This window comes from Bos indicus, chromosome 13 (genome assembly GCF_029378745.1).
Source record: "Bos indicus isolate NIAB-ARS_2022 breed Sahiwal x Tharparkar chromosome 13, NIAB-ARS_B.indTharparkar_mat_pri_1.0, whole genome shotgun sequence".
Lineage (NCBI taxonomy): Eukaryota > Metazoa > Chordata > Mammalia > Artiodactyla > Bovidae > Bos > Bos indicus.
In genome coordinates, this window is record NC_091772.1 from 54,784,425 (window position 1) to 54,799,747 (window position 15,323).

Consider the following 15,323-nt stretch of genomic DNA (forward strand, 5'->3'; position numbering starts at 1 on the left):
GTTCTTCAGTGGACATTTTTCACGTGGGACTGTCAGTTTTAAGAGAGATCTCTGATACCTGCTCACAGAGGCTTTCCCATGGCCACCCCAGCCCCTCTTTGAAAGCCTTGTGCAATCTAGTTTCTTGCTCTTGATGAACCCTCAAACAGAGCCACACAGCCCCTCTTTGGAAACTGTGCCTCAAGGTATGTGGCACCTGGCTGCAGAAAGGAAAGACAACTTGCCCTCCATGCACAGCACACCTGAGCCCACATGAGCACACTTGAGCACACCCATGCAGAACCTGACCCTGATTCAGAGCTGCTCTTGTCCGGTGTGGAAGCTTCAGTTGGAGCATGGCTAGAGTTAGTGAGCCATAGCATAGAAAATTTCAATTAATTTCCCCATGAATTGATGAGCCCTACAATCCTTGGACCTACTGTTTCCACCAGCAGAACCTGGACCACCCTAGGACTGCTGTGGGCCAGATTCTGCATTCTCAGATGCCTCCCCGGGGACCTGCCCTCTCTGAGCTCTGGGAAAGGGGCATTGGCCACCCCACCCAACCTGGACCTCTCCCTGCAGCCACACAGGGCCATCGGTATCCCCAGGTTGGCGGGTGAGCCCCTGAGTGTGGGCTGTCCTGCTCTCACCCTCTTGGCTTACTCCAGGCTCCTCTCCCCTCACTGGAGCCCCAGAGCCCCTGTGGCAGCGTGTCAGGGTTGGGGGGCACTGTCCAGCAAAAGCCCCTCTGGACAGAGCACAGGCACTGCTCCCACAGGTCTCCCCCATCCTTCGTACAGAAAGGCCCAAAGACTCCACCCAGAAGAATGCCAGCCTTGCTTGAGGGTCCATCCCCAGCTCCTCCCCTGGAAAACGAAGAGATGGAGCTTATGCAGAAAATCCAGCCTTATCACCGTGGCTGAGGGCAGCAGGACTGGGCAAGGAGCTCTCATAGGGAGGGCCCTCTGGTACCCCTTTCTAATTCTGCAGGTAAGAGACCCACCACAATTTGCAGCTGAGAAGGCCAAGGCTCTCTCTGCCTGCAAACTCTCTAGTTTTACTGCTCAGTCAAACCTAATTCCAAAACACTAATGCTTTTATTTAAACACCACATCCTGCAATAAAGGCTTAATGTGCAGCGGGACGCATGGAGGGGAAGAGAGCGTGTGTCTGCGGCCGGCCTCAGGGGCCGCACCCGGCTGCTTCCCTCCCTGCGGCCGGAGCTGGAAGCCGCAGGCAGAGATGACCTTCCCAGGATTCGGGGCACTGACCCCTTCTGGCAAGGACATCTTTCTTCTGGCCTGGAGGCCAGAAGGAAGGCAGTGCCCAAGGACAGTCCCACCTCCCATAGTGGGTGCCAGCAGAGTCAGAAGTGAGGAGACTTGAAAACTGGGAAGGGACCCTGAACCCTCAAATGCAGTCAGCTCCCCGGGAGGTGGTGGCCACAGGTGAGCTTAGAACTGCCCATGCCTCCTTGTATCCAGCTCCTTGAGGAGCCTAACCGGCTCACAAACCAGGCTGCCCTCAGACCTTTACAGCAGCTGGAGAAGGAGGCCAGCTCACTCCTCCTCCCTGCTCCATGCCCCACCCAAGGGCCAAACTCCTGCCAAAGGTCAGGGTGCAGGAGGGGCAGGGGCACCTGCCATGGGCCTGGGCAGCAGTGCCAGGGAGGGCAGGAAAGACAGAGGTGACGCACGCTTTGGAAAAATAGCCCCGAGGCCGTGGAGGACGTGCCCTGGGCAGGCTGCAGACGCCACCACTCCAAGAGCCAGAAACTGACAGGGACACCCCTCCTCCCACAGCAGCCCAGCCCAACCACCTGCCCCCAGAGCCTGCTGCCCTTTGCCTCGCCAGAGAAGTTTCTGCACTGCAGAGACAGCCTTCAGAACTGGACACAGCATGCCCCTAGTGCCTGGGGGCTCACGGTCCAGCCATGGGACCCAGAGGACATCACTCCAGCCCCTGTCCTGCCTGGGACCTGGCTGGTGCAGGACAGGTGGGTTGGGTCCTGGCCCCCACCACACTGGCCAGCGTGACCCCACCGTCCTTCACACAGCAAAGCGCTTTCAGCCAGAGTCGCTGAAAATCAGAGAGCAGTGTGGGGTCTGGGGGGCAGAGTGGGACGAGGGGCTCAAGTTGCCTGGCTTAGGCCCTGGTCTCCTGTCTTATGCATCACAGGTGCCCCAGAAATGCTGGGCCCAGGGTGTCTCAGAGGGTGTCTCAGGGTGTCTTAGAGTGTGGCCTGGAGCTAGGGAGGCTGAGCCGCATGGTGCTCTCACCGTTGCCTCACAGACGGCCTGACAGCAAAGATCAAGTGTCTCTCCCTCAAAAAGCCCCTTGCACGTGGCCACCCAACCCCTTCCCTCCTAGGCAGCTGGCCCATCCTTCCTGGTTACTCTGCTTCTCCTCTGAGCAGTTTCCTGCCTGTATCTCACAAACAGCCCCTTCTGCTGGCAAAGGCACCTTCCAGGGTGGCAACAAGTGACGCCCCAGAGCCACCAGTGCCCCCGCACCCCCAGCCCCTACATGCCCCCCGGCGGACCCCATGCCTGCCACAGGCCGCCTCCCCTCTGCCGCAGTCAGCACGTTGAATATTTAATGTCTGGTGAACGCTTCCACCTGCTGACACAGGCAAAGTGACAGAACAATACCGGCCGGGGACAGGCCGGCCACCGACGACCAGGCAGCCTGCCACAGAGGCCCGGCCGGCCACAGCTGCCCGTCTGTCTGTCCCCTGGGCGGCCCCGTGGGCGTGCTGCCCCCTTCCTCCAGCGAGAGAGTTCCCGACCTGAAATACATACTTCTTTACATTCCATAGCTTAGCAGGTCCATATGGGCACATAAAGAAGTATGTTTCCCAAGCAGGTAGTCCAGCGGGCATGGCTGTGGGTGCGGGAAGGGCCCCCTGAGAAGCTGCCCTGGACCCTGGAGTCAGCACACCCCACCCTGCATCCCCACGGCCCCCCTGGCCCGGCCCTCCCCTTTCTGCCCTGCTCTCTCTCACACACTCTCTCTCTCTCTCACACACACACACACACACACACACACACAGAGTCAGGAAGGGCAGATGTAGACAACATATCTCTAAAGTCTCAGGACTCCCTCGATCACCACACATCTGTTTAGTTTTGCATCAGTGACACAAGAAAGGACCCAGGATGCCACCTCCCACCCGTGGCCCAGGAAGGATAAGCCACTCCCTCCTCCTGCCGGCACCTCCCCTCCACCTAAGCACCGCCATCCTGGCCAAATGCGCGTGGCGGGGGACTGCATGAAGGGACAGCACTCGGGAGGACGCCGCCACGGGCGGCTAGGGAGCAGGGTAGTCAGAGCCAGCAGAGAGCCAGAACGCCTGGCCGCAGGCACAGATGACCGAGAAGCAGGCAGGCCTTACCTGGGCAGCAGCTGGGCGGCTTCCTGGGCGGGTCCCTGGTGATTCGGCCTCCCAAGAGCCAGGGCCCGAGGGCAGGGCTCAGGCCCCGTCTCTGAAGATGTGCATGAGAAAGACAGTTGCAGGTGGACCTTGCATCCCCAGAGGGTGACTGGAAGCTGCTAGGAAGGGGCCCGGGCCGTGGCCAGCTCCCTCAGCACCTGGGCCTGGCCACAGAGCAGACGCCCAGCCCGGTGAGGGACTGGCGCCGGCTTGGCCTCCCTGCGCTGACCGCCGCCTCGGCCGACACCCTTCCTCGTCCCTCGCTCTCTTCTTCACCCATCCTCTCCCCTCCTCCCACTCCTGGCGCATCACCACCTAAAGCGCTGCTTGTGCCGGCGGCGGGTGGCTCCCACGGGCGCCCAGGGTGGCCCTCACCTGGCTCTTTGTGGCCTGCGCCCAGCCTCCGCCAGGCCTGATCAATACCAATTTACAGTCAAACGCAGGGGCCGCCTTCCTGTTAATGAATTTCCCCAGTGCTCACCGCTTCTAATGAACCCGTTAAACAGGGTTTAAGTAAACTTAGCAAGCGGCCAACTAAGCACTTTGGAATACTTAATTGTATCGATATTGTTTTCCACAGCATTTCAAAATTTCTCTGTGATGGAGAGCAGAGGCCCCTCCTGCCCACCACCTTCCATGGCCACCACAAAGCCAGGAGTCAGAAAACCATGAGAGTCTGAGGCAGAGTAATGGGACCTGGAGGCCAGTCCTCATGCAGGAAGGGGAGCTACCCCATCCCAAGCCGGCACTGGGAGGACAAAGGAGCAGCATGGGACAGAGGCCCCGCTGTGGCCAGGTAAGGCCCATGGGTGAAAAGCAGAACTTAGAAGGAGGGTGTCACTGACTGCTGAACACTCACTTGGGGTGGGGAGACAGGCCAGGTGCAGACACACAGAGTCTGCCCATTGGGCCCAGGTCCTGTGCGGCCAGGAACTGATCCCGACCTGAGGACAAGGCCCTGGACCTGAGTGGACTTCTAATTCTCCCTTCATTAGCAAGGCAAGGTCCAGGGTTACCCCGCCCGCCCTTCCCCATGGGGCAGCCTGGCCATCCCCATGTGGATGGGTGCAGAGAGGGCTCCAGTGCTGCTGCTACCCGGGGCAGGACTGTGTCTGCAGAGCCTGCATCGTGAAGAAGAATCTGCGCGATTTCTCAAGTCCCTGAGCTTGGCAGCAGCACTGTGCACAGCAGAACTGGAGTTCGTGGGGGTGGGGGTGTGATCAGGGCTCCGAGGGGCACCCCACTAAAAGCAGAGAGCTACCCGGCAGAAAGACACGGAGGAACAACGTCCCACTTCTGTGCGCTGCTGCCATTTGTCATCCTCAGGGAACCGAGGATGGAAAAGGACAGCCCAGACCGCTGCTCCAGCTCCCGCTTCTCTTTAAGCCCCTCGAGGGTGGAGGGCGCCCTTGAGAGAAGCCCAAATGATGCCTGGAGTCTGAAGTCCAAGTTTCTAGGCTACCCTCTGACAAATGAGGCCTCAGAGACTGGGAGGTGTGGCCAAGGCTCAGGTCTAGGATGGCCTCTCCGACCCCCATTCCCAGGCATTCGTACGGATGGTGTCTGGAGGTCAGGGGAAAGCTGGGGGTCCCAAGGGTCAGGAGAGTCACCCTAGGTCCAGCCAGAGCCCTGGCGAGCTTCTATCCACTGCGAAATGAACCACAGCCACTTTTCAAGAAGTTACCTGTCTCAACAGAAAAGGACCACCAGCCACCTCCAAGGGGACCACGGACGGCAGGGGGCTGGCCCAGCCCAGGGCCAAGTCCAGCCCTTCAGCTGTGAATGCTCCCAGCCCCCAGCCAGGTGGAGGTCTCTCTCTCTCCCAGAGACCACCGGCTGCTCCCCTCCAGCCCCGTCTCCGCCCACGCGTGCCCCTGCTGTACACGCCCAGCACAGGGACCCTCCCTACCCTGACCCTGGCTATGAGAGCCGCCAAAGTCCAGAGTCCCCTCCTGGGGCAGCCTCACCACAGGCCTGGCTCCGCGACCCCTGCCCCCAGCATCTCCACGGCCGCAAGTTCCGAGGGAAGTTTCGCCACATTCCCACCTGAGCCACGCTTTGTTGCAGGTCAGTCACGCCTTCCCCCCAGACCCCGCGGCCCCCACCGCAGCACCTCGACCCTCTGCACCCCGGCAGTGACTGCAGGCACCGCTTCCTTGCAAAACGCCCGCATGTCAAAGTTCTCGCATCGCGGTTGGACGCGCCCTCCCGGCCCTGCTGTCTGCTGGCTCTGCAGTTTTCCAAATGCGGACGATGCCACGAGCCAAGAGAAAACTCCGAAGCACCCCCGGCTGGAGCCACGCGGCGCCGGCACCATGGCTCCCCCTCGCCGCGGGCACACCCCCACCGCGGCCGCCGGCAAGTTTGCAGGGGGCCGGGCGGGCTGAGTGGGACTCACCGCGGAGCCCCTCCGGCCGGGCTGGCGACGGCGGCCGTGGGCGCAGGGTCGCGGCTCCCGGGTACGGTGCGCCCCGTGCGGCTCCCAGAGAGATGGTGCTGCAGCCGCGGCAGCCCATCCTTCTCCCCGAGCCAATCGCGAGCGCAGGGGTGGGGGAGGCCCGGCTCCCGACTCGTCCGCACTTGGGGGGCGGGGGTGGGGGGAACGGAGAGAAAGAAGACACCAGGCACCCCCTCTCCGCACCCTTGCCCTTCCCCCAGCCCTCCTGCAGCATCGAAGACTTAGCAGGGAGGGAGATCTTGAGAGAGAGAGAGAGAAGGGAGGCGCAGGGTGGCAGGCTCTGCGGAGTTAGGGAGCGACCTCTCAGCCCGCACACCTTGAGCCGCCCTGCCTGGGCTGTGTCTGCAGGACGCTTCCGCACCCCGGGCCGGGGTCAGCGCAAGGTAGAGGTCAGGTGAACAAAAGGGGCCGGTCTGGCGGGTGTGCAGGCTCACGCAGGCAAAGCCGGCCGCACGCGAGACCCACACGGGCAGGGGGAGGGGAGGGAAGGGGAGGGGAGGGGAGGGCTGACCCGAGGGGCCAGACCGGGCGTGGGGCCCCCCCCTCGGATCAGGAGCCGGCCTCACCTTTGCAGTCCTTATATACCCAGCCAAGCATCCCAAACACGCGCCCCGGCCAAGTGGCCCCTCGGGCTGTGCTCTCTGACCATATTTAGTCAAGCAGGGGAAAAAATAGCCTGTCAGCTGGGCCGCGGCTGGCCGGCCACCGGGAGCAGGGTGGGAGCGCCAGCGCCATTGACTGCCGGTCCCGGGCCCAGGCTGCCGGCCGCCGCCCCTACCGGCCCCTCCCCACGGGCCTCCCACCGGCGGTCCCTGCCCTGCCATCCCCCCTGCTATTTTTAGCCCAGCCCAGTGCAGAGGCGCCTGGCGGCAGCGGGCAACCACACAGCCCGCCCCAAGGGGTGCCCTGGGGAGACCCCAGCGGCCCCAGGGCACAGGCGGGCAGCAGGCCTGCCACCTCCTCCCATCCTGGACTCCAGGGGGCTGTACCCACCTGTGCCCCCTCCACTTGACCCTGTTGCCCAGAGTTGGGACCCACATCAGGTGGTAAGGGAGCCGCTGGGTTTCCAGAGGCTCGTAGGCCAACCCCATGAGACGACAGGTCACCTTGGACAGCGAGCAGACGATGTGCTTGCACACTGCATCCCAGGCCGCAGCCAAGGGTGCATGTGAGCGGGGCACCCCAGGTCCGTCCACACACCGTTACGTGCCGGCACCCCCACCCTGGGCACAGTGAGCTGGCTGTGTGCCGGGCACAGCCTGCAGGCACCATCCTCTCAGGGCCCGACACAGAGGCCAATTGTCCCCTGCCATGTGTGGGCCGGGCAGGTCTCCGCGCATCCTGGCATCCCCCAGGACCAGGAGAGCAGACGGCATTAACAGGGTGGACCCACTTCCCCAAAGGTCAGGTGTAGGATTCACACGGGAGGGGGAGGGGCAGTCAGCATCACTGTCCCTGGAGTCCTGACCAGGGCATGGGCAGCAAGAGGACCCTGCCTGTGAAAACCCATGTCCCCTGCACCTGGCAGGCCTGGCCCAGCCAGGGACGTGGGGGTGTCTGTGCCCCTCAAAGTAGGCTCCCCTGTGCCCATCCCCCATGATACCCCAGGCCAGGACTCGGAGCGCCCGGTCCAGTCTTGGGCCCAGGGTGTGGTGAGGATGTTCTTTGTGGATCACCTGGGGATCCATGGAGCGGCCCGGGCAGGGAAGACATGGCTGCATACCCCAACAGTGCCGCAGAGGAACCTGTAGCAAGAGCAGGGCTAGGGAGAAGCAGGGGCAGGGCAGGGGGACCTCACTCCTAGGAAGGGCCCAGCCAAGGGCCCTCTGTTAGCCCAGAGCAGGGTGGGGGTGGGGGATCACAGAGGTTGAGCAGGAGCATCAGGCAGCCAGGGACTCCTGACTGGGCCTGACTGGGTGGGGGGTGAGGCAGGCCTATCCCCAAGGTGGCCCTGTGAGTGATGCTTCAAGCAGTGAGAGCGGGAGAGGGTGTGGAGCAGGCGCTGCTAGTCACCTAACCAACCCTAATCACCTCCTCGTGGCAGCTGGCCCTACCGGGACAGAGCACGGGCTCTCCTCCCAGGAGAAGGGCTACATGTGGGCAGCCGGTCCCAGGGGCCCCCAGACGGTAGAGCACTCTGTTCACTTAACCACATCCCAGCATCCACGGCTGTTCCAGAAGCTTCTCTGGGGATTATCTCCTAATCTTCAAAGCACCCCCAAGAGGCAGGCATTCTGTTGTCCCCACTCTGCTGGGCAGGGACAGGGCTCAGAGCGGGAGCTGACTTGCCCGGGGACACACAGCAGGGGGCAGAGCTGGGCAGTGCTCTGCAGACTGCCCTGCAGTCTGGTTGCTCTGCGGCCCTGGGCCTTCCAGAGGCCCCTCGCTGGGGCAGTAAAGACAGACCCAGCCTGCCTTGGGTGCCAAGCATGGAAGACACGTGGAAGGCCTCCCTCCTAGTGGTCTTCAGGAAGGCAGCAGATGACACGACGGCATTTTCCATGTGAGGATGGATAAACAGTGGCTAGAGAGTCCGGAGGCCCACCTCCCACCCTCATTCGTTCCCCTACAACGATGTGCGGCTCACCCGCTGTGGCCACCTGGGCTGGCCGTGCATGTCCAATGGAAATTCTGCCGAGGCCGGACGTGCTGTGCTCACCCATGGGACCATGTGTGGCTGCTGAGATCTTGTAGCGGGGCTGGTGTGGCTGCAGAGCTGAGTCTTAGATTTGATGTCATTTAATTAACTTTAGTTTCAGTAGCCGCCTGTGAGCAGCAGCTGCTGTGCTGAGAGGCAGGTAGGAGAGAAGATGGAGCAGGAAGTGGGGGTTCTAGGATGCACAGAGGAAGCAGTTTGGGGAATGGATAGGCTCGTAAATCAGAGGTCAGGGGAGGCCTCTGTGGGTGATGGACAGGAGCCCGTGGATGTGAGAAGTGTCTAGGTGGGAGCACCCACGCAGAGGGCATCAGGAGGGCAGAGGACAGTGGTGAGGGTGAAGGGACCCGTGGCGGGGCTGGGCAGAGGCTGGTGCTCACATGAGAGTGCTGCAGGGGTCAGGGTTGAGCTGCCAGGAGACCCAGGCCACCAGGATGGATGCTCCCCAGCGAGGCTGAGGTCCAGCAGGGAGAGGTACTCAGGTTGTGGCCAGACCTTGAGTTTGTCCACAAGACCTGCTGACAAGAGGAGGTGAACAGTCCCTGGGGAGTAGGGTGCTTCTCCCGGGAAGGTGGGAGGAGAAGAAAGAGTGGGCGGGGCCTCTGCCTGGTGGGAGGGGCCTCTACCCCAGCGACTTGGAATCCCACTCCCTCCCCTCCCCCACCCCCCTTCCTCCACAACCTCCCACTGCCTCCTCCCATGCCCGGTGAGGCAGGAGGCACCTGAGTGGCCGTGAGGGGTTGGAGGGTTTCCTTCTCAGAGCCTGTTGTACATCTCAGAGGGGTCCCTGGGATTGGTCTGGGGGGGAATCTCCTGGTGAGGAGCTCCTGGAATCTGGGTAACTAGAGGCAGGGTCAGTTTCTGGGTCCCTTGCCCCTCACCCCTGGAGCTGGGCGAGGAGGGGAGTGGTGGGTAGCAGCTGCTGGAAAGCAGTGATTTCCTGGAAGCACGAGGACAGTAATGGAGCTTGAGCGGCCCCCGGGAGCAGTGGCTGCTGCCTGAGAGTGTTTCCTGAAGCTCTGTCCCTGGGGGCGTGGGGCTGGAGTAGGGGTGTGGGGCGGAGCTGGGGCTAGGGGTGTGGGGTGAGGGGCCTCAGGGCCAGGGCCTGGGCAGGCAGTCCTTGTTTGCATCCCTCCATCTGCCAGCCTGGAAAAAGAGGGGGTGCTGAACCCAGGAGAGCCCACCAGAGCTGCCGGAGCCTGATTCCAGCCTCACTGAGAGACCCTTGGGTGCCTGGGCAGGATGGGGCAAAGAGAGACCACTCTGACCTCCAAGTCTCAGCTTCCTGGTCTGTGAAGTGGGGCCATGGCCGCTCCTGGGCAGTGGTGAGGCTGGTGTGGACAGAGCCCCTGGCCGAGGCCCAGCCAGGGAGGCCCCCTCAGACAGCAGTCTCCCTCACCAGCGGAACAGATGGATGGATGAATGAATGACCCATTCAGGGGTCAATCGACACCTCGACCACTAGGCAGCATGTTGGGGGGAGTGGGGCAGATGGCTGGACACAGGTCAGTGTGCATTCAGCTTTGGGGTGGAGGTGAGGCTGGGGTCTTATTTGGAGTGGCGGGGGACAAGGTCGAGCCAGTGCCCTTGAAGACACAGTTAGAGGGGGGAAGACCCTCACCCGTGTCTGGGAACCTACCTCCCCAGGAGGCGTCCAGAGCCATTCCAAGCATCAATCCTCAGTCAACCGTGTTCCCTCTGACGAGACCCTGCTCCTGCTCACTCGCTCTTCCCCGAATCTTTAAACAGGACAAAATAAAACCTAGATTTTATTTTAAAATTTCACTGTACTTTCAGACAACAGCAAACACATCCTCTGCAAAAGCTTCTCCACTAAGATGAGCCTAGCTTACCCATCAGAGCCCCTGAGCCATTGACATCCTCCTGCGGAAGATGGTCAGCATCACCGGTCACCAGAAGAGTGACCGCAGCAGGACACTGCCTCACACCACCGGGAGGGCTGGAAACGACAGGAGCCCCAAACTGGAAAGTAACAAGTGTTGCTGTTTTTGGTGAGGATATAGCGAAATTTGAACCTCCAGTGTTGCTGATGAGACAGTAACACAGTATGGCTGCTGTGGAGAATGGTCAGGGAGCTCCTCAAAAATTAAACCATCAAGCCAGCAACCATGCTCCTCGGAGCGTGCCCCCACCTCGCCCGATGACAGGGACCTAAGCAGACACTCGCACTGGAGCACTCACAGTAGCCGAAGGGGACCCAGAACCGGCTGCCCATGGATGGACAAACCCACGTAGGCCACACCACACACACACCTGGGAGATGCGATGCTGACTGAACGACACAAGCCACCTGGGCAGGAGGAGCCACAGAGATGGAGCAGAAGGAGGCTTCCGGGGCCAGGGCACAGGAGAGCAACCACCTGATGGGAACCCAGCCCTCTTCCCAGGGAGGGGAACGTTCTGGAACCAGAGAGAGGTGGTGGTGACTGTGCTAAATGCCAGGGAATTGTTCACTATAAAATAGCTCATTTTATGTTTGTGGATTTCACCCCAATTAAAAAACAACAAAAAGATAAGTGGAGCTCAGGGTCCAGCCACACCTCCTCTCCCCACTGACCCCACCACCTGGACACGGGCAAACCCCCAGGCTGTGAAGACCACGTTCCTGCTCTCCTGGGGATCTGAATGATGGAGAGGGTATCCCCAGCTTCACCTCTCTCAACACCCCAGCACCTGCCTCCACTTGGGAGGGGCCAGGAATGGGCAGGGGAGGAGGGAAGGGGGAGGGGCGGAGGGGGAGGGGCAGAGGGGAAGGAGTGGGGAGGGGAGGAAGGGCACAGCTGCTGCCCTTCGGGCTAAGGATGGCCGCAGTAGCAGACTTTGGAGGGATGTCATGTTGCCCAGTCCTGTCTGCTGCTGAAATAGTCCCTGTGGGGTAGACAGGATAAAAACCCTGCCCAAAGAGGCCCACATCCCATCCCCAGACCTGTGGATGCAGCTGTCCCCCTGCCTGGGTGCAGGACCAGAGGGGCACAGAGGGGACCCGGAGTCACAGAGGGGCCCCTAAAGTAGCTAGGATGTCTGCGCTCAGTGCATGTCAGGACTTCTCAGAACCTTTCTGAGGCCAGGGCCGGTGTGCACCATGAGTCCCAGAGCCCAGCCTCTGCTCACCCACACCTCATCACCCTGGCACACACGGGCTCACGGCATCTGTAGGGAGAGCTTGGAGGAGAGGGTGAATGGAAGGGAGGCGCATGAAGCAGAACCTGGTGTGAAATGCCCATGGTAGGGGGGAGGACCGTGAGGTCACCTGGTGCCAGACCTCAGTCACCAGGCCCTCAAATGTCCACATGCGCACAGGCCAATGCGCCCACACACACATGCATGCACATGAGCACGCATGCCCAGCAAAGCAAATGTGCATACATGCCCACGACGGCGGTGGGAAAACCACCTGACAGCAGGTAGAGAAAGTGACGTTTCACTGCCGTGATGTCAGCAGAGAGCAGTTTGTTTCCAGAGACATCCTCCCAAGAATGGTGACAGCCTCACCGTCATGGAGACGCAAGGTGGTTTGGGGACCTGGCCGCGGCACCATCGCAGGTCCCCAAAGGTTAGTGCAGCTTTGGGTCAGAAGGGCCTGTCCCACCACGAACCCCCACTAGATCAGAGCCCCAGGGAGAGGTAAAGGAGGGCCCTAAGGGCAAGCGGCATTGGAAGGGAGGGGTGTTGGGGGTCCAGGCCGAGCTCCGAGCCCTCAGGGGTCACCCCAGTCCTGAGGGCAGAGACTGGCTTCTTACTCCACCTCCCTCTCCTCTCTGTCCCCCCATCTCAGTGTGTGTTCCAGAGGTGACAAGGGCTTCTCCACACACAGAAGCCTCCCCCTGGGGAGGACTCACACAGACTCGTCCTAGAAGAAAATGGGCTATCAGTAAGTAGACACCATGGAAGATGGGCCAGGCTGGGTGGCTGTGGGTCCCACACCCAAGTCCTGACCCTGTACTCCACTCCTTCTTCCCAGATGCACCCACAGAGGGGTCCTCACCACCCGGTTGCCCTCAGCATTGCTCCTGAGGGCAGAGCTGATCTGCTTCCATCCCTAGCTAGTCTTGCAGGGAATGGGGGGCAGGAAGCCATGGAAGGTGGCTGTCGGGTCCCTTCACACACATCCAGTGGCCCTTGGGAAGGTGTTTTTCTGGGTCAAGAGACAGACTCCTATTTCCAGGGAGAAGGAAGCCCCTGATCATAAAGATGGGGCAGGGGTGGGGAGGTCCAGGGGCCATTTCTGGCTGCGTTTGAAGTCCTGCCTTAAATGTGGGTGCTCATCACAGCAGAAAGCTTTCCTGGGGCTCTTGCTCAGATGCAGCCGTCAGAACAAGCTGTGAAACAAAGGGATCACAGCTCTGCAGGCGGGTCCCAGCACCCCACAGAGGAACCGGCAGCTAGCCACCTTCCTTCCACGGGCCACCTGCCCTTTCTGGGGGCTCCTGCCTCATCATGGTCATCTCACAGTTGTCCCAGTCACTTCAGCCACTGCTGAGGGCTGTGGGAGGCCAGACAGGAGGGCTCAGAGAGTTCCAGAATGACATGGCCTTGGTGGCCAAGGGACCCAGGAAATTGGGGGTGGGCTGTGCACAGGAGGGCTCTGGGGAGGAGGGGAAGGATCCCAGATGACCATGCCCATCATCTATCCTGTGCTTGCAAGCAGAGCCAACTCAGTTTCCAACCCCTGCCCCCCACCACTGCCTCTCCCCTCCGAGGGGCTTGAGCTGCTGTGGACACACAGAGTGGGTCGGGCAGGAATGCCCTGGTCCAGCTCTCTGCTGAGGAAGCCCTTCTCACTGCACTTGACACCTCCCTCCTGCTTCTGAGCCAAGCAGAGTTTCCGGTCCTCCACATGACAGAGGAGCCGGCTTCAGACCTACCAGGTGTGGGAATTGATAGAAACAGGTATTTAGACCACTGACTTGCAAACCCTTTTAGCCCCCAAATCGTTTCCCCTTGATAATGTTGGACAAGGGGACAGAATGTCCATCAGGTGGGTGAGTGTCACTACCTGTGCACGGGCTCCAGTCCGCGTTAGGTGCCTGGACACTCCCTCCCCACTGTCCCTTCCCGCCACCCTGGACAAACACAGGGTGATGGCTGGGGGGCACCTGTCCCTTGCCCCTCCCTCTTCCAGGGCTCAGAGAACTTCTCCTCCCCAGGTAGACCGCAGGGCTCTGGCACTGCCCTGGAGAGGTCCAGGGATGTCATTGCTCAGCGCATGCAGGCAGGGCCTCCCCAGGGGTCCTGAGAACATCCACAGAGCCCCTAGCACCCATTCACACCAGATCGGCTAAGGCTTCTGGGGGAGGGGTTACCTCCTGCCACTGGCTGCCCGTCCCAGGAACCCTGCGACAAAGGGTATCCAGGAGTGTTGACCCAAGAAGATCTCAGCCACAATTAGATGGGCCCCTTGTCACTGCCCCCTAAATGTTCATTCTATGACTGTTATGAAAGTGCTTAAAAAAAGACAAGCAAAGCCTAACTCCAGGGACTGAGCAGCTGCCCGCACGCGGGCCGCCATGCCAATCCCACTGCTGATGGGGTGACACAGTTATCACCCAGTGGCTTCTCAGGGTCCACATGGGTAGGCGCTCTCCGGGTTTTTGCTTAATTTGGGACTTTTTTGTTTTCATTCCCTGCGTGTAACATTTATAAATGTCACAGTGTGCCCGGGATGTGCTGTACCGGAGGCGTGTCCTCCATGAGGGTGGTGGGCCCTGCTCCTGCCTGCTTGCCCAGGTTGTTACTGCCCATTTTGACTCACCAGGGCTGCTGGAAAAAAAAGGTTCCAGCCCGGCCCCAGCACCCCCGAGCCACTCAGATCTGTGTCACACGGAGCACCCCAGTAACGGTGAGCTTCTCAGCCTGGCTGACAGCTAGTCCCATGGTGCTGGTTATGGTGACAGGCCTTCCCTATCTGCCCTGCTCCAACCCCGGCCCCAGGCCCAGCTCCTCATTAACACAGCCCCCTCCTGGCCCTGCAGGCTGGCCTCGCACTAGCCCCGGGCCAGCCTTAGGGGGAGGCAGACATTCCTGGGGCGGGCAAGGGCCACAGCCTGGCCTAGAGAGGGGGTGGAGTGACCCACCTACACTGCCAGGGTCAGGGCTCCCACTGACCGAACCCCCAGAAGAGGACTACTGCGTGCACCCGCTGTGTGTGCGCTCACGTGGCGGCATTGGCCGGGACGTTCTCTCGTGGAATTCTCTCTCCTTCTTCACCCTAAGTGTCAGATGCCAGACCCACCGGCTGTGTCCTGGCAATGTTCCTAAGCCTCCGTAGTGACAGAAGCTCACGGGCTGGGGTGGGGACGGCCACGCTCAGGGTCCCTGGTTAGGGGGCAGGGGGCTTTTGCTTCTTTCTTTGTTTCTTTACTTACTTTTGGCTGCGCTGGGTCTTCACTGCTGCACACAGGCTTTCTCTGGTTGGGGCAAGTGGGGACCACTCTTCGTTGAGGTGCGAGGGTTTCTCACTCTGGTGGCTTCTGTTGTTGCAGAGCAGGGTCTCCAGGGCGCATGGGCCCTATAGTTGTGGCGCACGGGCTCAGGTGCTCTGCAGCATTTGGGATCTTCCCAGACCGGGGATGGAACCCGTGTCCCCTGCATTGACATGAGGACTCTTAACCATTGGACCACCAGGGAAGCTCCCTGGCTTTTTCTTTCTTGACAGAGCAGTTTCCCTGTAGCAGGTGAGTTGATGGTGAGAAGCAGGGCCCTGACGGGAGCCGTCCACTTAACAAATGGAACTCGCTCAGCCCTGATGGATGGCTTTGCCGGCTCGTAAAACT

The 15,323-nt window shown here is 61.0% G+C and overlaps 2 long non-coding RNA genes across 3 annotated transcripts; one reads left to right on the forward strand and one right to left on the reverse strand.

Annotated features, from left to right (window-relative positions):
• Positions 1-3,088: 3,088 nt before the first annotated feature.
• LOC109567268 (uncharacterized) lies at positions 3,089-6,409 on the reverse strand. The gene is made up of 2 exons (XR_011570121.1): positions 5,814-6,409; positions 3,089-3,467 (listed from the first exon to the last, which is right to left on the reverse strand). It is a non-coding gene; the product is annotated as an uncharacterized lncRNA (long non-coding RNA).
• On the forward strand, positions 3,453-11,066 carry LOC109567269 (uncharacterized). 2 transcript variants are annotated; one of them, XR_011570119.1, is made up of 4 exons: positions 3,453-3,606; positions 3,996-4,211; positions 5,483-5,773; positions 10,327-11,066. It is a non-coding gene; the product is annotated as an uncharacterized lncRNA (long non-coding RNA). The 2 variants fall into 2 exon arrangements; XR_011570118.1 differs by lacking the exon at positions 3,453-3,606 and having other exon boundaries at positions 3,669-4,211.
• The last annotated feature ends 4,257 nt before the right edge of the window (positions 11,067-15,323 follow it).